Below are 23,725 nucleotides of genomic sequence, written 5' to 3' on the forward strand. Positions count from 1 at the left end.
TGTGTAAAATTATTGATTTTGATGAATTTTGAGCAGATTATTTCCTGTAAATATTGATCAGAGACGAGACAATTCTTTGTCCGTATTGTGTATTGATGGTCTGACTATCTAAACTATCTACACTTAAAGAAAAATACCATTTCATTTAGTTTTCTTAGTAAATGAACCAAATTGCTGAGATTTATTTAGAAATATACACAGTAGGCCGAATGTGTATGTATATAAAAATTAAGAAGGCCTGTTAACCCCCTGTGAAGCTTTGGTGACCCCTAGTGGGGGTCTCGACACAGAGGTTGGGAACCGCTGAGTTAGTAAACTAAGTGACATATTTTATGTATATTTTATATTATATTAAAATCTGTACAATGAACCCGAACAGTGAACTCAGTAACTGCAGGACGTTTGTGTAAAACGAGTGAGTTGGATGAATTTTCAGCAGATTATTTACTATTAAAATCCAGTTTTGTTTGTTAAAATCAAAGTAAGGGACACTCAGACATTAGCTTGTTAAAAGTATTCCATCACCAGAACAGGTCTACAGCGATCTTATTTTCGCTCTTTACAAATTCAGATTACAACACACGAACAGTTCAACAGGTTTATCTGGTTTTATTTTTGGGTAATTATCATTTCAGATACACTTATAACACTAAAATGCCACAAAACTCCCCATCAGTCAAATAATTAATTAAATAATTAAAATAAAGTTGTATTTCAGCATGGAAGCATCGTGGGAATTTGCTAGCTGGCTAATGTTAGCAACCATGTACAACCTGTTAACATTTTAACTTCACAAACTACACTGCAAAAACATCGACTCTAAAACACTCAATGAACCAATTACCACCACTATAAAATTAAATGTATAAGATAGACTTACTGATTTAGATAAACCTTGTGTTGATATAAATATTATGAGTTGATTAATCAACTTAAAAACTTTTGTTTATGCTACAAAGTACGTGTTAAATAAAAATACTTATGATTAGAGATTCCCCTTTACTCAATTTAATTCATTTTTTAAAACTTATTTTTATAAGTTGTCAAAACTCAAAAGATTGATGCAAACTGCTTTAGAATCTATAAAGAGTATCTTTTCTCTGCTTTGCTTTTATTTTCTTTTAAATGAATACTTCTGTTTATTCTTGGTAGCCTGTTATCTAACAGTGGGTGATACCGGCTATTAATAATAGTTGTTGTAGTTGTAATTTTCTCTTAAACTTTTCTCCGAGAGACTTCGGTTCCCCACCTTTTAAACGATAAAAACAAAAGTTAAAAGTTTTCCTCCATCTGGATGTGACAGAGCAGTGTCAGTTAGTAGTTAGTTTAATCGGCTCTTTAGGCTCGCAGATGATTCATTTAGTATAATTTCTTACTTTTATAATTCAGCCAAATGTATTAATATTTCGACGTTTGATTATTACGTGTTTAAATATATAAAATTCAATAAATGGATTAAATTATTAAATGAAATCAAACTAAACCTTAGAATTTCCATAATACCACAATTTGACATAATCTTTGGTATAAAATAATAATAAATATTATAAAATCATTAACACTAATGCACATGTATCCTACATTTCATTTATATTAAACTATCTTTTGTGTGTTGGCGAGTGACATAACATACAAAAGTCTCACCAGGTTCAATGTGATCACCAGAGTGAGATGTTTCTGGGTTGTATTTAACAATTACACCCTGCCGCCGCTGGGCGATTTGATATTATTTGAATAAAAATGACACATTTTCATATCAAGAAGACCTCGCGACCCCCCATGAAGCCTTGGCGACCCCTAGTGGAGGTCCCGACCCAATGAATCACTTTCATTGGTCAGTATGTGTAAACATACAAGGAATTTGACTCTGGTTTTACATTGTTCTCAATGTACAAACACAGAATTAAACAGCATAAATAAACAGGAAAACAACACTATGTAAGATTCTTTTGGGGTAATTACTTAAAAAAATAAATGTATTACTCCTCACTCTCTTCAAAAGTAATATTATTACTTTACTTATTACTCCCTGCCAACAGTAACTAACTGTCCTGACTCACGACGATTAAAATCTAGTTTTGTTTGTTAAAATCAATCAGATTTAAACTTAACGTTAACAGGTCTCCAGCTGTTTTTGCTCCGTACAAACCACTGATATACTCTCATAGCACATCACAGTAATGAAAGACAACAGGAAGAGATACACAGAATCAAACCTTCCTGTAAACACAAACATGTCGTTTTCCTACTCCAGAATAATTTATACCCCTTTTAAAAAAAACTCCTGACACTTGGAGGTATCAAACCTCGAACCATCGAGCCTCGCTCTGCCCTCCGTGGACAATGTGGCAGACGAGACAAACATCCGACTCTTTTCTTTATATATTCAAAGAATCCTCCTCAGAGCTTGTTATTTGGCGCATGTGGTTGCCTTGAAGGAAGTGGCTGGTGTTGTTGTTGAAAGTGGGTGTGAGTGCTGCGTTTTTTAAAAAGTGATTTATGAGACCTCTGGGTTTCCTCTTTTGTCTTTACAGCTGCAGTTTCCTCACGACTGAGTGTCTCTCAGACTCTTTAAACGCCTCCTTTGTGTTTGTGTCCTTGAACGTCGAGGACTCGAGCCTGCCGAACCGCGACAAAGTAGCTCAGACAGTGAACGCATCCTCCAACCGGCTGCTCCTCATTTCACCTTCACTTATTATATTTAAATGGTATTTGAGACATTTAGTGACGAAGTATCAGAGATCAGTTCATACAAAGTTAGAGAAGATGTTGACTGACCCTGAGGAACATTATGATTTCTGAATTCTGGTCGATATAAATAAATACAATCTGACTTGACTTATTGACTTTGAAATGTTACATCGAGAATTTTAAGCAACACAAACAAAACTTGTAAGAGTAGTAGAAAGTACTTTTTACTAGATATTTTGTTTTCACAGCACAAAGAAAATTGACAAAATTAGGTCAGTGTCAGTTAAACTAAAACCACTTGATAAAGAATGTTTGTTTAATTTACTCAGATAAGTTAATTTAACAAAAAAATGTTTTGAAAACTGAACACATCGAGAATTTTAAGTAACACAAACTCACCTTTTAAGTTAAAAAAGAGACTTGATTTAGTAGCTTTTACTGGACATTGTAAGTTACACCAACTTAACTTAAAGAAACTTTCCTGATTAAGTACATTTTATTAGGTATTTTGTTTTCACAGCACAAATAAAAATGACAGTCGGAGTCACTTAAAATGACTAAAACTACTTGATAAAGAATGTTTTTGAACTTACAAAATTAAGTTTGTTTAACTTAAAAGGTTCAATTTCAACAATTACTTGAGTTAAATTAACTTATCTGGTTTTACAGTGTAGAAATGTGTTTATATACGACTAATTTGTGACAGTAAATATGTTTTTTTAATCTATATGATGAGGAAAGATGCAAAATGTTAATTCTGAACAACATATAAAGTAGTAAATAGTCATTCTTAGATAGTCTATACTAAGTCAACTACACTAAATAAGCCCTTGTTACAGTATATTACACTTAAGTTATTTCCTCTTGTACGACTGGTGTCAGTCAGGAATGAGGAAGCTTGTTGTGCTGTTGAGCTGAAAATAAAAAAAACGTAAACACAAACAGAACCTCTGCAGACCGACGGAGCAGTTTCACTGAATTCAGGGAAAACAGGTTAACACAGTGAGCGGGTTTTATTGGTCCCCCGTGGGGAGCTCACTGCGTCTGAGATGAGTTATCACCAGGGCCAGGCGGCATAAATCTACCCGGACGCGACCTCTCGGCCAGCCAGGAAACAGTCAGTCAGTCAGTCAGCTGACAGCAAACCAGACGAGCAGGATCCAGGAGGCCGGCTGGTCAGTTAGTGCTGCTGTCAGTCAGATAGAGAGAGTTTATGAGGGACAGTCAGGGGGCGTTCACTGACCTACAGTAATGTGGGAATATTGTAGATTGGAGATTTACGTCCTGTAAGTTTAGAGAGTTCATTATATTACAATCTGGCCAGGACGGATCCCTCCGAGCTCCAGAGACACTGATGATTTAAAACTTTATTTGTGTAGCACATTTCATTCACTGGGCTTTCAACAGAGTAACAACAGCAAATACAAGACGATTTACGACTTAAAAAACACACATTAATAACCACATATCTGGAAACATAACCCCTGTCTGCGAATGACATGAAACTCTCACATTAATAGTTCCTTCTACGTAACTAACTCACATAAGGTGCTTCAGTTACGTCAGGATACGTAAAGTAACCAAAGTCATTTTTGTGCCAAATTCGAATCCAAACTGCGACCGTTTCGCACCACTCAAGCTTTATTTTGAAAGTAAAACGAGCAGATTATTTCCTGTTTAGGGAACTTTTTATACAATTCTCTGTCTCTTTTATGTATTTCTTATATATTTTTAACAATCAAACAGACTTAATAGGGTTATTTTTTTTACAGATTCAGTGTTTTCTTCTCCCTGACATTTGAACATTCTTCTATTAGACAATTTACTTTACATATTTTCACAGAAGGGAACCAAACGTTAAGAAATGTGGCCCACTGCGTATATGTCTTCTTTCACTCCTTAAAATGAATTAACATGAATAAATAAATCAATAAAACAGAAACAGCTAACAAACCCGAAACAGCCTCAAATGTTTGCAGTAATAATTTAAAGAAATGTCTCAGTACTAACTGGAGAAGACGAGAGCTGATTGATTGGATTATAGTCTTTTATAACTTTTTGTATCATATTTTAATAAAAAGCATCTGAATCTGTTCAGTTTGTGAATTACACAACAAATGTGTCTCTTTTCTGTTTCCGTCCACAATAAAAAGCTCAGTTCTTGGCGTTTGAAGTCTGGATAGGAGACAAATTCATGAATGGACCGTGTGTGTGTGTGTGTGTGTGTGTGTGTGTGTGTGTGTGTGTGTGTGTGTGTGTGTGTGTGCTAGTAGGGCCTCTATAAGTCATCCAGCCGGGCCGCCCGCCACACAGCTCACTGAATAACTGACTGACTGCTTCGTCTGGCTGCCGCGGCAGTCAGGTGATTACAAGGACGCCATTTGGTTTTACAGCAGAATAATATGGCCACTGTTCGCCCTCTTTCCTTTCTCTCGCGCCCCACCGGGACTCAGAGGGGGCCGGCGGGGGAGTGATTAAGATTTTAGGGAGCTGCCCGGCCGGTTCAGGGGTTAGAGGGTAAAGAGTGGGGATTTATTAGGGCCGTAAATTAGACCCAGACGTCTTCCTCCCTTCATCGCTCCCTCCTCCTCCCCTCCACACTCTGCTTCTATAGATATATAGATAGATAAATAGATAAATAGATGGATAGATGGATAGATGAAACCGTGGAAGCCACACACACAGCGAGGCGTTCAGGTTTGACCTGCAAATCATCCACTGTTTGTGGATGTGTCGGCACCACAGAGATCCAACTGTACTGAAACGGGGACGGACGGTGAACACAGAGACCCTCCTTCAGCTAACGGATCCGGGGGGAAAAGAGACGCTGACATTAATGATGATTGCTGATGATTTTAAACGTTATTTGTACAATTCTGTGAGGTTTATCTATTAAAACTGTGCACACAGCCTCGTTTCAACTAAAGATTTAAAAGGTATTTTTCAACCTTTTCCTATAATTTTGAGTAAATGTGACAGTTGAAACTGATTATATCTGAATCTTTAAGTAGCACAAACTCAATTCTAGCTTTTACTGGTGATTTTAAGTGACTTAGGATTGTAAGTTACAGAAACATTCCCGATTAATAACTTATATAATACTAAGTATTTTGTTTTCACAGTACAAATAAGGAATACATAATTAAGTCATTTTCAATTAAAATTACTAAAACTACTTGATCAAGAATGTTTTTTAACTTCGATTGAGTAAGTTTTACTTAAAAAGTTTAATGTAATCAGTTTCAACTGTTTCTTTAAGTTAAATGAACGTTTCTGGTTTTACAGATTGAAGGATTTTGCTTTCAGTTTTCTTAAGGAATAAAGTAGTTTCTGTGCTTTGTAACCAGGGTGGAGGTGTGAGATAAGACAGGTTCTCTGTGATGTTGATTTCCGGGAACATAAAACTGTTGACCTGCTCCGCCTGCATCCACAGATGTAAACAGGGTTGTGTGTCAGTTAATCAGCTCCTCGCTTCTGCTGACGTTGACCAGCAGGTTGTTTTGATGGTGGTGCCATCTGCAAACTTCACAACAGTTGTCCATGTCGGGAGACAACTAAAGTGTTCAATGTATTTTTTTGCATAATCTGAAGTTTATTTGTTTGTCACATTTAAAAACATTATAATCTAAATAAATCAGCACATTAACATAGATTAAATCTTACAATCAACATAATGCTGCATGAGTTTATTTAAAAACAGACATTAAACCTTAAAATCCACATAAATCAGCAAGTTTGACAGAAATAGATTAAATGTATGAGAAAAACAAGACAATAAAACATTAACATGTATGAGTAAAGTTTTACACTGTTCGCCCATACAGTCGTACAAATGTAATGTTTTAAGGTGTTTCTCCTTTTCTGTGTTAATTTGATCAATATCAGTGGTATTGATCCATGTTTATAAGCTTCGTCTGTCTCATTAAAGCTACATGTAGATCAATGAAACAGTGTGAAACCATCGGCAGGAGCGTATCGCATCAACCAGCTGCCTCTCGCTACCTGTGTTCAGATGATATCAGTCTGTTTTAAGAATGTTTGTTGGTCGTATATTGAAACACTTTGATCTGTATTACAGACTTTAGATCTCAATTATACCAACAAACACCAGGATCAAACACACGAAAATAAAAAAAATGTTTAGACTGTTCGACCACCAGTGAAAACGTTGCTCTTCCACCGCCAGCCTCTCCTCTCCTCTCCTCAGTGTTCGCAGGACTATTTTGATCATTAAAGGCAGGAGCCCGGTCTCTGTGGGTGTGTGCTGGTCGTCTGATTAAAGGGCAGCCATTGAGCAGTGTGTGTTTTGTGGTCTGAACCAACGGTATGCAGGACGCCATACGGGCCCCGGCTGACGCAGCGGCACCACACCGAGATCTGAGCGGGTGCGGTTTTAGGGGTGGGGGAGAGGTTGTGGGACTTACAAGGGGTGGGTGGAGGGCATTAAAACATCAGGTTGTAATACATAAACTAACCCTAATCCTGATTATTAACCTAAATATCAGCTGGAAGGAGAGATGACTGGTTAAAACGACTTCACTGCGCAAAAATGCCCTCATGTTAAAGGACTACAGTGATTTAAAAGGATTATTGTGACTTTTTGTTATTTTACACCCTCTCACATGGAGTTTTCTATTGTTATAAGTTTCTTAAAGGATCTCCTTCCTGCCAGTGAGTTTGTTTTTTTAACATATGTCAATATTTGTTCATGTATAATACTGGTTTGGCACAACTCCAGAGAAAAGTTAATAAAGATGATTCACAATCAAAACACAACTCTATATATCCCATGACTGAAAGGGACTTATCAAAATAAGTCAAATTAAATATTAATTCTGACTCATGGACATTTTACAATGAAAAATCTGTTATTTACTTTACTTTTACACAGGACCCAGTATACTGCCCTGTGGCACACCAGTGTCACATGCAGTGGTGGGGGATTGTTTGAATCTGTTTGATAAGAACTGTAACGAACTGAGTTTAATCAGGAAAAAAATATGTTTTTTCCACATTGTCAAATACTGTATAAATACCACTATTAACACATGTAGAATAGAAACAGTTTATAACGAGAAAACTTCATATTCCATTGGTGAAAAAAACTAAATGTTAGCAATACTTTTTACTGTTAATGGACATTTCAATTGAATGATTGAGCAACTTTTTGTTGTAGTTTTTTGGGCTAAGAATGTATATGAAACTTTTATTTAGATAAAGAAAATAAAAATGACCCAATGTACTGCCTTGTGGCACACCAGTATCGTATATATTTGGTATTTTGGGATATGAATTCTGCTAAAATAGCTCTAAAAATAAGTGAACTTTAAATCTATAATATGTTACATTTCTAAACGTTACTAGCTGCTTCACCACCTCATCAAACTTCTTTCATTATTATGGTTTTAATGTAAAAGACCCGCTAGTGGCAGAAATTTCATATTTTAAGTTTTAAAAAATGACCAAAAGAGAAACCTGAACATGTCTGTTTGTGTTGTGTTGTGTGTTTTGGACTGAACATATTTCAACTTCAAGTGCACATTTATGCATCAGAAAATAAAGTAAACTGGGTCGTTGCTTAAGCCTGAAATCTGTTATCAAAGTGATCAACTGACTTCTGTCTCTGTTTACATACAGTTCAGTGTTTAGCTTCCCTCCGTCCTCCCCTTGCTCTCTCCCAGTGAGCGGTCCATTGACGTACCAAGGGTTTCTTTCAGCACGTCTTCAGGTCTGTGGCTCTTTTCAAGCAGCCTTGCGTCTCCAGCCGGTGTGGCCTGACAGAGGACGTTTTCAAACCGGCGCTGACAGTGATGAAACGCCTCCGGTAGAGTCCAGGAGCTGCAGTTAAACACACAGAGGTGAGAGTGTTGACTGAGACCACGAGGCTGTCTGAGTGTCTCTGTGTTTATGTGCGAGTAGTTTACTAAAAGTCAAACAACGAACAGACGCCGATCTCATGTCGGACACTTTGAATGTCCGCAGAGGTTTTTTGCCCAACACAGTTTCATATTTTGTACACAATGAGAGCATATTCGGGGAAGGATTTTCATTCCTCCCCTCAAAGGAACAGTTTGTACGACTTTCAGATCAACTACTGCCAGGTTATAAAGTATAAAGTTGGATAAAATGGAAAAATGTAAGTACAGTAAACAGATTCTACCAGTTGCCAATGCATGTGCATGAAACTGTACAGGAGGTATTAAAGAGGAAAGGGAGGAGGAGGAGGAGGTCTGGTGGCTGGTTGGAGGAGAGATGGAGTGAAAGAGGAGGTGGTGGTTTACTGTAACAGGTCTCATTAAGAGCTCAGGAAGAACAGGAGGCACAGGAAGTCGGGCCCTCGGTGTCCTGCTCTGCCCTGCTGCCTTTTACTACTCTGTTATAGTCTGCTCTGTCTCAGCGAGCACACACACACACACACACACATATACACACACACACACACACACACACACACACACACACGTACACACACACACACACGTACACACAGACATACGTGTGCGTCCGTCCACAGGTCCAGAGCAGTCGTAGTTTCCTGGTTGTGGAAGTGAATGTGACTATTACTGAGGTATTAATGTCTCCAGATTGCAGCCTGTTCCTGCCCCCGCATCCGCCGGCACTCCTCCGTCCACAACCGTGAAATTGGGACCATGTGTTGTTGCTGCTGCACTCTTCCTCCTCCTCCTCCATCCCCAAAAGCAGCCTTCCTCCTCCTTTCCCCTCCTCTTCCTCTCTCTGTGCCACATACAGTAGCTTTCCTTCCTCCTCTGTGACTCTTTAAAAGCTCAGGATTACAGTTACCTTACGTAATCTGTTACTAACACTAATGGTGCCCACAGGAGTCCAACAGCTGCAAAGAGCTCCACCCTCCTACAACCGCGCACAAACACCTGATTGGACGAACGCTTTCTGCGTGGCGGCTAGTTTGGAAAACTTTGTCTCATATTACGAATAGTTTCTGTGTTTCTGAAAGCACTTTAAGACAGAAATACGCCATGCAGTTGCTGAATGAGTTGAATTTTAGACACGATCGCTGCTAGACTGTTCGAGCAAGTTGTACAACCAATGAAACTGGTTTTGTACAGTGACAATGTGTCTTCGTACAAGCAATAGTATGTTTTTGTACGAGCGATCCCTCCAATGAGAAGACAATACCAGCAGTGAACTGATCTAGTAGATGTTGAGATATTTGTCAGTGAAAATTCTGACCTGCTGGTGGCGCTAAAGAGTCAGAAGACCAGCAAAGAAAATAAATGAATAAATAAAACAATAAAATGAATTCAGGAGCTGTTGAGGTATTTCGTTGATATCAGTAGAGGCAGTGAACTCACTGATGATTGCCACTGAAGGTGATGAAGAAGAGAGGAAGGATGAAGCAGTGGGGAACTTCAGGAGAAAGGAGAGAGGAAGGAATGAGAGGTGACTGTTTGTGTTTAGGGGTTGCTGAGGAGCGGAGGTCACCTCTCGCCAGGATGCAGAGGTCAAGTTTATTTTTCCTGCCGGGGGGAGACGCCGACAGAACTGGAGGAAGAGGACGGAGAGACAAATGGAGAGGAAGAAGTTAAACAAATGAGAACCAGGTAAACAATTCTTAAAGATCCAGTGTGTCACATTGAGGAGGATCTATTGTCAGAAAGATAATATTCACAGGTATGTTTTAGTGTTTCATCACCTGAAAATAATAATCTTTGTGTTTTTGTTTGAGACGTTTTTATCTACAGAGGCTCCTCTTCTGGCGGAGTCCGCCATAGAAAAGGCATTTCTCATAGTTTCTCCTTCACACTTCACAGCCTGTTCATGTTCCCAACTTGCTAACTTAGTTCATAATAAAGTAAATCCGACAGCTGGAATCAAGTAACAGACACATATTTTCCTACTTCCTCTCTTCTAAAAGGAAAAAAAAAAAACTTTAGGGGCAAAAAAAAAAAAAAAACCCCCCTTCCCCAAAACAAAAAAAAAAAAAAAATCCTTTTATAAAAAAAAAAAAAACCTTTTTTAAAAAAAACCTTTTTTTTTTTAAAAAAAAAAAAAAAAAAAAAAAAAAAATTAAAAAAAAAAAATAAAGCTTCCAATTTATGTGTATTTGTATGTAACTTTTTATGTAATCTCATCTCTTTCAGTGTCAAGTCTTTTATCTGGTGTTTGTTTCCCGATGAGGAAGTAATAATCACAGACACACACTCACACTATCAGTGAAGTACTTCCTTCCACTCGAGCACGAAGAGCCGATTGTCCAGAGTTTCAACTGGTTCGTTATCAGGATGCTTCAGCAGTGCGGACACACACACACACACACAGACACACACTCATCAAACGGAGGCATCTTATTAGTATCAGGATGCCTCTGCACTCACCCCAGGTTCATCCTCATAGGTCACAGCATAACATCCTACAGGAAGCACACACACACACCTTTTCCCCCTTTCTTCGTCCTCTTCTTTCTCTCATCAGACTCAGATTTCACAGCATAACATCCTGTAGGAAGGAGAAAGTGTGTGTGTGTGTGTGTGTGTGTAGGAGCTCATTGTTCATTCCCTCAGAGCTCTCGGACATATCGATGAAATAATAAAATCATTGATTATTGTGTTTGGTCTGAGTGTGTGTGTGTGCCTTTTATCAGACACTCCCAGTATCACCATTATGACCGAGGTCAAGATACTCTATTCAACTACAGTTTATTCCCAATAGGAAGATTATTTATTACTTATTATTTATTCCTGAACAGTGAAAGAACTAGAGGTCATTTTGAGGGAAACAAGGTCCTCCTGGTCCACATGACTGCAGTGTTTTTGAACGCTTTATCTGACCTCCGCTCACTATCTTACCATCACATTTTAGCTCCTAACTGCAAGCGCAATGTACATGAACATGACTACGTTGGCTGATATACAAACAAAACATTACAGGAAATACTAAACATATATATTTTTAAAGGTATTTTTGGCCGTTTAATGCCTTTATTTTGATAGGACAGGAGACGACAGACAGGAAAGGGCAGCGGGTTGGAAGGCTGCTGCTTTAAGGACTAAATAATAAACGTATTTTAAATTCAGCTTTGTTTTACAATGACTTTACTTTCATTCAGAGATTCTCTGTCGTTCTGTGTCTCCACCAGCCGGATGATGAATGAACGCACTGACCCTGAACTCCTCATGCACCAGCTCTGGTGTTTACATGTGAAATGTTTCATACAGAGGACTTCTTCATGGTAAACTTTACTTATACAGCGCCTTTCTGGTCTTCTGACCACTCAAAGCCTTTTTTTCACACACACACACACACACACACACACACACACACACACACACACACACACAGCTCGACATGCAGCGGGAGGAGCCGGGGATCGAACCGCCAACCTTCTGATTAGAGTTCGACCTCCAGCAGGTGGAAAGACGTTATTAAAGGTGTGTGTAGGATTTAGTAGCTTCTAAGTTCCTGGTTTCACCTTCGGCGTGAAGGAGAAACTACGGTGGCCATGAAGGACGTGAAGAGTGGTCCTATCTAGAGTCAGTGTTCGGTTTGTCCGTTCTGGGCTGCTGTAGAAACATGGTGGACTCTGGACCCTGAACTCTGAACCACAACATGAACCTGAGAAATATGTAAAAAATGAGAGTGTGTTTGAGAAAGGAAGCAGGTCGGCTGACATCACGATGTCATATTTGGTGGATGAGTTACACTGTTTGGTTTCTAAACCTGTTGTCATGAGAAAATAGCTTTATGATGGCTTTTAATATATTTATATTATAATCATTCCATTAGATATCTATACACACACATACAGTTTATATACACTGACCCGCTCCCTCTGTAGATAAAAACGTTTCATTCTAAGGAAACAAAAAGCAATTAATCTTATTTTCAAGTGATTATACACTAATGAAAACATACTTGTGAATATTATATTCAGTTTCTGACAATCGATCCTCCTCAATGTGACACACTGGAGCTTTAAACAGGTCTAAAAACAGAAAAAGACAAATCAAGAAATGCAACATTTTTGAGTAAGACAAATGTCTGAACCCAATAATAATAATAGTAATAATAATAATAATAATAATAATCTATTTTCCTCTAACAGTACCATGACTTTGGCCTCAGTAACAATTACAGTTAAGTAGAATTTATTGTATTTTACATTCCTGCCTGATAAAAGTAGAAATATAAAGTGTTTGTTGGACGTACAGTTAACATCACTATGCTTGTTATTTATTATCCACAACAACATTTTCCACTGTTAGTGACAATTCTGCTTGTGGAAAACCGTAACACAGAATTTGTATCTGTTACTGTTATATATTCTTATATATTGTATAGTGTGTGTTGATGTTTGCCAGTGCCAAACAATTAATTTCTAAAGCAAACTGAACGGATAATAAAGGAATCTGAAGCAGGTTCTCCTTCCAACCGTAGGGTTTCAAACAAAATACGTAGATCTGAGTGAACAACACAGATTATTTCCAGGATATTTGGTCATTTTCCAGGTGTTTCCATGACTGTAAAACTAGTCTTAAAACACACAAAACAGATTTAAAATAATATAGTATAATCGTATATATTACAATACAAGGTGCTCGCTGTCATTATAAATAATCTTTACACACTAAACACTTTACAGACCCTCGACTCTCTTCTGGCCCCGTGGCCACAAAACGTCGTCAATATTAAAACCTGTTTGAAGCAGCAACACATTCACATTTCCACCTGAAAGGAAAGCAGATAAACATGTGCGTGTGTGTGTGTGTGTGTGTGTAACGCAGCATCCCTGAAGCTATTCCTGTAATCTCTCCCAATTTCCCTCCCTCTCAATCACTCTTTTCTCTTTTCCCTCTCAATCACTCTTTCTTCCCTCCAGGAGGCAGATCAAAGAGCCCAGTGTTATCAGTGTGTGTGTGTGTGTGTGTGTGTGTGTGTGTGTGTGTGTGTGTGTGTGTGTGTGTGTGTGTGTTATCAGTGTGTTTGTGTGTGTTGGACATACCACAGGTTATCTCTGTGAGTAGCAGAACCTCCTCCTGGTTTATCTCTCACCCTGATGGTCTAGATTCATCAATAGGAAGCAACAGTGGAACAAAACTCATCTGAAAACCCTCTGGAGTTAAATACCCATCAGGGGGCCACATCAGGGTCCAACTCACCCCCCCGACACACAGCGAGATCATCACGACCAAAAGGCAGACTCACCAGATACCCCAACAAACCCAGACAAGCCTCCCAGACTTCCAGAGTACCTCCAGACATCGACGCTGTCACTATTACATATTTGTTAAATCGATGTTTCGGTTCTTTTTATTTCACTAATTGAAATTTTAAAAGACATTTTCCTGTTATCAGATTAAACTATCTGAAACATTAATATTCACAGTGATCTGTACATCTATATATCCAATGGTTTTCAACAGAGGGTAAATATCTGTATGTGGATGGATAGATGACAGCGTCAGGAATATAAAAACATGTTGATGGTTTTGGAAAATGAATTTCCCATAATGCTGTGGGCTGCAACTTGATCCCAGTTGTTGTGTTTAGGTTATATTTGTCATATTTAGTCTAATTAGCACCATTAAAAGTGGCAGCTCCTGTTAGCAGTGTTTCTGTGGCTGTACAGACAGACGTCACTGGAGCGCTGCGATACTGACGGAAACTTAGAAACGTGGTAATTCTAAAGTTCTGCAGTTATAAGAAGAGGCTTTTTTCTAATGATTTCTTAGTGGATTTATGGACGTTTGTTCTGGATGGATTTCAGATATAACAATATGTTGTGGAAGTTTAAAGTACTCTGAATGTAAAACTGTGTGTTTCGTGTCTGTGGGTTTGAGTTATGACTCTCAGACTCTGTTGTCAATAAGCACTGGTGCAGTACGGTGGTCGTCATTGTCCCTGCGTCCCTTTTAGCAACTCGGGATATCGTACGGAAAACGCTACGGCTTCGCGGGACCGCCTGAATGTGTTATGTTGTAACTTTGTTTCTAGAGCTCATTTATCAATAATCAATATACACATTCCTAAAACCACAACTTGTCATTTTGTTTTGTACAGCAACAAAGGCTAGCGGTTCCCCTCTGGTTCTAGTCTTTCTGCTAAGCTCAGCTAACTGGCTTTCAGAGTTTATTATAATTCTGCAGAACTAAATTAAAACGTTTTTAATGTATCACAAAGTTTTTCAGGAAAATAAACAAAATGGTGAGTGGAGTCAGAGAGGCTCTAAATCATTGATTATTAATATCAGGATCATTGTCTTGTGTTTTTATTCTTCTTCTGGATAACAAAAGTTAACAATCAAAACATCAGCAATGAATTAAATGAATGTTTTTTATGAGGAAAGACACAGAGATCAACATCTAGCCAGGATGTAGTTTCAGGCTTCCAACTATAAAATGTTTCTGCCAACCTTTAATCTTTTGTTGAGGTAATTTTCTACTTTATAAAAATTCAATTCTCTGAGTTTTAGACAGAAAAGAAAATAATCACGTTTACAGTTAAAATAAGTCACTTAAGTAACTTGAGAACGAGAATAAAACTGTAAGAACGGATTCTTCCCTGAAGTATAAACTGTAAAATAAAACTCATTTTATGAAAGGAAACTTATTTTAGGAGCACGAAGGCTGTGTCTGATTCCCTCCCCCATCTCCTCTCCATCCACGCCCAGCTAAAGGGGGGGGTGGCCCTGCTCCCCTGATAGCGGCCTGAAGAGCCTGAAGGGCCACATCACAGGAGCACGAGCTGTGTTTGATAAGGGGGGCTGATAGCGGCCTGCAGCACAAACTACACTCTTAAAACTTCTCTTCTACCACACAATGAAAAACGTGTATTTTACTTCACTTTTCTATCACAGACAACTCTGATGGTTGGCATTATATCATAACCTGTCAGCATTAGCCTCAGTTATCCAGTCTGAAGCCACATTGTTACCATCCACTGTTTAGATCTTGGTGCTTTTTAACTCTAGATTTGAACCGGATGAAGGATTTTAGTCATCGGACGTCTGGATCTTAAGTTATCAGAGAAACAAGCTGAGCTAACGTTAGCAGCAGCTCGGCTCGCAGCCCCTCCGGGACGTCCTTTGTCTGTCCAACAGCGTGGGAGAAGCAGTGATTGTTAAGGTGGAATTGTTTCATTCAGTGGGTTTTTCAGCTGAGACACAACACCAAGCTCTGCCTCCCTGCAGTGACATTAACGTACACGTATCCCTCCGGTCATGACAGATATACAAAACAGAGTATCTGCTGTTATTGAGCAGCTTGTGGGTCTGTGGGATTAGATTTGTGTCTAATGTTCCCTTTTCAACCAACAGAGGAGCTTTATGGTCAATAAATGCACACAGAACACCGGCATGATTAAATTATCCAATTCAGTTTGTACATTTAAAAATAAAAATAGTCTTAAAATTGAACTTTGGAAACTGGATTCGGTGACGCAGCGAACAAACGTTTTAGTGTTTGGGGTAATTTCCTGCATTTAAACAGCCAGCAGGCCTCAGTCTGTCCTCACTGTCTGCTGCAGTCGACAGGACGTTTACTTCCTACTTTCACTTTGCTGTCTTCTTCTTTCCTCTCAGAAGACCGTTGTTAACAGCGCCACCAGTGGTCGTTCAGTGAACTGCAGTCTGCGTGACAAACACTAGACTGAACGCTGTAAAATAACTGACAATCATATTTAGAATAACGTTACTATCTGTAATGTTTCTTTATTTTATTTGGACGTTTACACATCAGCCAACACCAGACCAACACTACAATATCACTGTATCCCACAAGCTTTGCAATATTAGCTTTGACTTTGGACTTGTGTCGTGTTGCTCACTGTTGGGAAGAAGTATAAAATCCAACCCAGTCCGCAGATATAACGTGTTAATCAGTGAGCTTTAGAGGTGCTTGTTGGACAGAGCCAGGCTAGCTGTTTCCAACTGTTTCCAGTCTTTGTGCTAAGCTAATCTAAGTCAGCCAGCTTCATATTTACCATAAAGTCGTGAGAGTGGAATCAGTCTATCAGTGTGATTCTCCAAAAGAAAGCAAAAGCATATTTAACTGAACATCAAACTTTTCTGTCTGCAGCAGCATTGTTACCATCGGTGTAAATAAACTCACTGAGCTCATCTGAGGAGCGACGAGACTTCAGACGTTATTATCTCAACATAAAACCAGCCAAAGGGAACCGGAGGAACCCTGAAAGCCGACCCACAAAGCTCACACGTACTGTGAACTATACAAGAAAAGCAAATATATGTTTGTTTTGGAGCTTCAGTTTGTTTTCTAAGGCTGAAAGTGGCCATCCATCCATCCATCCCGTCCGTCCATTACGTAGCACATTTATTCTGGAAGAGACGCTTCACAATGACATCAGCTGTAACCGCCGCGAGCAGCCACGAGGCCCGGCGCTGTTTATCGTTCTCTATTTCAGGACTGATAATGTGAGACGTTCAGGCTCCCTCAGAGCGATAACAGACACATAAAGACCCCAAACGTTCCCACCGTCCGTCTGAAACTGACCTCTTACTCATTAATCGGACACAAACACCGATGTCATCCACTCGTCTCTGGTAGATTATTTAATTTAGTAACATTCCCACATAAACATTTTCACAGTGTTTTAACTCACAGTGCCAATAATATCTCAACAAACTGTCGACAAATTGAGTCTAACCTCACTGCGACAGACGGGTTGTTACACAGAACCATCTGGGAAGTTGTGGTTGGAAAGTGTTTGGAAAAAAGCAGAAATACTTAAGTGAAACTAGATTGTTTTATTTGTCACAGAAACTTCATACGAACTAGTTTGTTTCTCACAAAACAGCCACAAAGTCTAAATTAATCTGCCTTGTATGATATTTTTAACACCTTTTAAAAGTTACTTAATTTAAATTTTAAATCGACTAATTAAACTCAGTATTAAGAACGATGTTTTTCTTTAGCACAACGAGAGATTAAAGACTTAAAGAGTGAGACAGGAAGCGGTCGTGTGCAACAGACGTCTTCATCTTTCTGAGGAGGGAGAGGAAGACGGAGAGACAGACAGGAAACAGAGGGATACAGGGAGGGAGAAAGAGGAGTCGGCGGAGCGTGACAAATATCTTCATCCTGCCGAGGGAGAGAAAGTAGAGAGAGGGGGGAGATAAACAAGATGGACAGAGAGAGACAGAAACTTCTCAAGACAGCGTGAACAAAAAGCACATTGATGGGAGGCGTCAGTCAGAGGAGGAGAATGAAACATGGAGGAGGAGGAAGGGGAGGAAGGGGGGAGAAACTCCTGCCGTCTGCGAGGGAGGTAGAGGAAGCGAGATTCAATCAAACTCTGTCAAGGTCAGTTTGCAGTGAATGGGCCTCTCCACCTGGCTGCTCTTTCACCGAGAGGGTGCATGCCGCTGGGGGCCTCGCTGCAGTGCATGCTGGGAGGGGCCCGTCCTCTCTACAGCGCTCCACCATTATGATGTAAATGCAGGACAGTGAATCATATCGTGTGAGTTATGACGCCACATCTACGGATACTGGAGTTAATTTACTCTTATTTTAACTGAACTTCAGGGTGTAAAGATTCACAGATACGAGTCGGGAATCGGTTTTATCGTTATAGATGCGACAACTTTGGTATTCAGACTTAAATGTACCACGAACCGGTCGATTATTGTCTGTGACGTAATGCTGAAATTAGACATTTGTCTTCTATTTTTTTGCCATAAAGATAAAAAAATACTTAGTATTTGCCAGTATTATATGAAATATATGTATTTGAAGGTAATCAATGTCTCTTTTATAGAAATAAAAAACAAATAAAAAATGTCTACGTTAAATGAACTTTAAGAACTATATCAGATCAAAATACGTCATATATAAAGTTATAGATTAAGTTAAACCCTATTATATATAATTTAATAATATAATAATATCCTGCCTCTTAAAAGGAAGTTTTTCCTGCCGCCGTCGCCAAGTGCTTGCTCATGGTGGTTACTGTTGGGTCTCTGTACGGTCCAGACCTGCTCTGTTTGAAAAGTGTCCTGAGATAACTTCTGTTATGAATTGGCGCTATACAAATAACATGGAATTGAAAAAAACCCATCGGTTTGTGGAGTCCCGTTTTGAAGCCTCCAGTTTGGCGTTATGGTCGTCATCACGACAGTTTGAGCAGAGGTCGTAATGGCGGCTTGCGTGGTCACACAGTTCATTAAAGAGAGAACTAGTCAACAACAGAATCTGGATCCATATCTGATCAGCACTGTTTGACAGTTTGATCTGAGTTTGGTGTGTTGAGCTGGACGGACTCACTGAGAATGAGCTGTCAATCACAAGGTAGCCCCGCCCTAAAGCATACCCTGCTTTATGGTCTGTTTTACTCTAAATGGGACCATCAGTTACTAAATGAACATCATGCTGTATGGAAGAAGACTGAAACTAGAGACTGAGACCAGAAACTCATCAGGAAACTGTTTACTGAGCTCATACATCAACTGAGAAGTCGGATCATTTCTCCATAAGACTGAATGGTAACAGTGTGTTATTGCAACCAGTGGAGCCGCCCCCTGCTGGTCGTTACACAGAATGCAGGTTCTGTCCATTATATATACAGTCAATGGAGATATTTAACATTTAAAGCTGTGTTTGTGTTTTGGAGCAAATTTTAACCATTTTTTAAATCTTTAACGACGAGAAAGTATAGATTTACTTCATAAGACAATAAAGAGGATATTTTTTAATAATTAATGAATTATTATGAATCTTTTGTGTGTGTGTGTGTGTGTGTGTGTGATAGTGCAGCTGCAGTGTTTCTCCGTGTGCTCTGAGTACTGTTGGCTGATGCTATAAACGAGTCAACACTTGTGTGTGTGTTTGTTTGTTCATGACTGAGTCAATTAAGGTGGTTTTAACCAAACTGGGGCTGAGTTACACACGTGTCCATGTTTTAATACGAGTAACTACAAATCATTTATACGTTATATGTTGCTGAATGTTTACAAAGTATAGAATAAGATTTTAAATAGATTTCAAAACATCAAATTAAAGCTCCTATTTATGGTAGTTAACAATGTTGGAGCGCATTTTACAAGGTAAACTGGTGCAAATATAAATAAAGATAAAATAAGAGACATATGTTAATATGTTATTTTAGGGGAAATGTTTTGCTGTCATACACTGACAATAACAACCTGAGCCTGTCAGTGGCAGAAACTACTACTGTTAGTGGAACAAACAACAACTACTGTCAGTAGACAGGCGCAGTCCCTAATGTTATGTAACAGCCTGTTTTGTAGCTATTTTCACATCTAATTCAGTGAATTAAAGGTTTATCTTGATTAAACCACTGTTGTTTATTGTTGGAAACACTAATACATACAGTCTTGTTGAGTTTTATTTAGTTTCTCTCCAGTTTGAAGAAGTTTGAATATGTTTGGTACAATTAGCTGTTTTGTCAATGGAGTCTGGTGGGGTCGTAGTGTTTGTTTTAGTCTGAGATTATGGTGCTTGTGTGCCAAGTGAATCTTGTATATAAATCTTTATATACAGTATTGGAGTAAATGTACTTAGTTACGTTGCACCACTGCCCAGGTCTCAGTTATTCTGGTGTTGTAACCGGTAGAAATCGTAGCCAAAACTTGTGATTAACCAGAATAATCCTCTTAGTACTTTGAGGGATAATCAGCAGCTCGTTTCTTCTCTTAGCTTTCTGTTTCATGATGCATAATCTGAGCTGTCCTGTCAACAGACGGGGGTTTCCCCCTCTTGCAGTCACAATAAATCAATGTGGTTTATGTGCTAATGGGCTGAAATATAAAATCTGAACCTGTATGCGTGCGTTGCCCTGGATATTTGGCCCGGTGGCTCGATGCCAACCCAAATCGCCTGCTGGCAGCCTGAATGCAGCAGGGCTGCCTCTGCCTGAGAGCCATTTCACAGGTAATTAATGGACATAATGACTGCAATTCAGTGGAAAAAAAGAAGAGCGTGGGTTGCTCTTGTAAATGCACGAACATCCACACACACACACACACACACACACACACACAATGGCAATTAAGCAGCAAAAGGCCGTTTCTTATTATTCCTCCTCTACGGTTGTATCACTCAGTAAATCGGACCAGAATTCAGCCACTGAAGAAAACACACAAGAACAAATATTTTGAGGTTTTAAAAAGTGTGCACACTCACACGGTGTCCCTGTTTAAACACCAACGTTCTCACTTTCAGTCTGAGATCCTCAGCTCCAGTGCTTCCCTCCACACGTCTGCCTGAACAGTTTTCTTTGGCTGCATCTGCGTCACGGCGCTACCACACAGGCCTGGAATCACTTATGTCGCCACACATCCATAAACCAACACAGGAAAGACGTGTGGCACCACGAAACTACACGGTTCACCACTCAGGCCAAGAGCTCAAAGTGCTTCCATACCGAACTGAGCCACTCTGCCCCGATCGCGCCGTCTTTTACACGTCTGGTTGCGTTGCGGGTTGGTTTGGAGTTACCTGGATTTAACAGACAGTGTGTGTGTAAAGTTTGGTATCAGTTTCCTCCTCCTTTAGTACTTCTTCTTTTAGTTTCTGTCCAACCTGGTCTCACTCCCAGGTCCTCTAATACAATACATGACGCTGTAGGTATCCAGCAGACATCTCTTAGCAAAAGACAAGGCATTTAAAGGATTAAAAAAAAGAAGATAAAACATGTTATAGAGGTAATACGCCCTAAAGTGTGTTTTTCGAGCGGTAAACTAAATTATATAACTTTACTGTGTTGAAACACATTAACACATTAATGTTAGTGTTAAAATCGACACTATTACCAAATGTATTAAAATCTGCATTGTGTAGTTAAAAAATGTCTCAACTCGCCCTCTAATGTTATAAATCAGCCTGTACATTTTAAGACAAATACTGAGAGAGAGTCGACAGTTTGAGACGACTTTATGTCACTTCACGCCGTCTAACCATCCTCCGCTCTGAGTCTGTATGAATGAATAATGATGGAGATGCATCACTCACAGGAGGTTATGCTAGCTGTTGCTAACCCTCTACTCTAGTTTATATTCTGCTGCAGTGGTTCCGACTTTAGACGCTGTAGAAGCACCGACTTCAATCTTTACCTTGATCCCTCACTGACACACAAATACCAGAGAGTTAGCCTCTATGAGCTGCTGGCTCAGCTACAAACAGGTAGCACACATAATCTTTTACAAACAGCGTGAATGTGCTTCTAGTGACTGTAAAAGCTTCGTCGGACTCTCCGTGTTTCCAGCGTGGACTCTGATACTCTTGGCTAATAGTTCGCTGCTCCTGTTAAGCAGTTAATTAATCGAGGCCACGCCCCCTAAAGTCACTGTCATTTGCAGATTTCTGATGCATTTCTTAAATGCCCTGAGAGGAAGAGAGCGAGCAGGACTGAAGGGTCAGAGGACAGTTGTAGGCTGGCTAACTGTATCTAGAGCCCCAGCGTTCACTTCACCTGTAAGCAAAAGATCGCAATTTAATTCCATTTGCACCCAAAGACTATATTTAGTACGATTAGGAAACATTTGTTCTGATTAGTCTTAAGTCTTTAAATTTGGTAACGACATATTTTGGGCAATTTTATTTATTTTTAGAATTTTTTTTTGAAAAATCTCATTTTTATTACAGTCACTGTCGGGATTTTTAAGAAATTTGAATCTCTGGGCCCATGGGACTACACTGTTTTTCCCTAAAATGGTAGAAAATGCTCTGAATTAGCAATAAAAAGGACTATTTCACTACAGTGTAACTCTGACTCTCTCGTACTGAGAAAAGAAACCACGGAAACATTAATCTTAAACACAACCTCCACAGGTGTTAGCTTTACATCCTGAATGTGAGAGATCAGGAAGGGCGATCTGTTTCTTGAGGTGATTTTATCTCCCTGTGGCAGACAGGTGTGTGAGCGGCGTCACCTGAGGGAGGCAGATCAGGTGAGGAGGGTTCGGGGCGGGTCGGTCGGGGTGAGGAAGGTTAGATAAGCGGAGGTCAGTGGGAGGAAACCTTTGCTCCGCATTTTCAACATACCCGAAGACAGTGACTGATGGTAGAAATGATCCAGGACAACTTTAACTTACCTTAATTCAGATTGAACAGATCTTTAGTGTAAATGTTACTTCACTCCTGCTAGCTTTGTGGTAGCCGCAATACAAAACTCCCATAGGAAAACTGCCAATTTAAGGCAGCTAGCAGTAAGTGAGCTGAATGTATTTATATTGTATATTGTATGTGTTAACCTTTAGATTTTAGCCCTGAATGTATTTATTTTAAATTTGTTTGTATAAACAATTGATTTATACACATTTCTGTCTTTAACCTTTAGTTTAAAAGGTGTCTTAATTTGAAATGTATATTATTTTTTTCCCAATGAGATTTTGAATGGTGATATTGTACAACACAAGAATTAGAAATCTTAAGTAATAATTTGGCATATTATTGTATTTGTATTTATATTTGTTTATTTTGGTTATTTAACAACAGTACAAATATTATTTTAAACTTTACTGTGTGTTGTTTTGGCTAATAAATTAACAACTTTAAAATGAAATCCTGTGATATTGTGAGCGTACCTGAGAGACCGTGAAGCCAGGTGAGGCGAGGAAGGTCAGAGGAGGCCACTGGAAGTCGATGAGCTGCTGCATGTGATCGTCTCCGGGCGCAACGACACATCTAATTACACAACATTCCCGCCTCCGAGGCCCGAGTGGCCCCAGAGAGGTACACCTGTAATACTGTGTGTGAAGAGTTCATGTTCATGTGGCGGGAAGTAACCTAAGTACAAATAATTTAAGTTTAGTTTTTCAGGTATTTTTACATAAATCTCTGTATTTTTTACTCCTTGTATCTTAAAAACAGGCTTGTTACTTTAGTTTAAAAGCATATAAGGCGAATTATTACACCAAATTTGAAGGCAGCACCACCAAAAAAAGCCTCATTAATCATAATAATCATATTATATTCAAGGTGCAGCGACTAGTTTTACCACATTTTGCTGTTGTTGAGAATAATGTGAAAAACTGCAACATGTGTTGTTGTTGTTTTTATAAATATTGTGATGATAATAGTCT

At 39.1% G+C, this 23,725-nt stretch overlaps 1 long non-coding RNA gene across 1 annotated transcript; it reads right to left on the minus strand.

Moving 5' to 3' along the window:
* Nucleotides 1-6,362: 6,362 nt before the first annotated feature.
* On the minus strand, nucleotides 6,363-21,069 carry LOC127364084 (uncharacterized). Its single transcript, XR_007884975.1, has 2 exons — nucleotides 20,826-21,069; nucleotides 6,363-8,529 (listed from the first exon to the last, which is right to left on the minus strand). It is a non-coding gene; the product is annotated as an uncharacterized LOC127364084 (long non-coding RNA).
* Nucleotides 21,070-23,725: the final 2,656 nt, after the last annotated feature.

This window comes from Dicentrarchus labrax, unplaced genomic scaffold (assembly GCF_905237075.1).
Source record: "Dicentrarchus labrax unplaced genomic scaffold, dlabrax2021, whole genome shotgun sequence".
In the NCBI taxonomy this organism is placed as follows: domain Eukaryota; kingdom Metazoa; phylum Chordata; class Actinopteri; family Moronidae; genus Dicentrarchus; species Dicentrarchus labrax.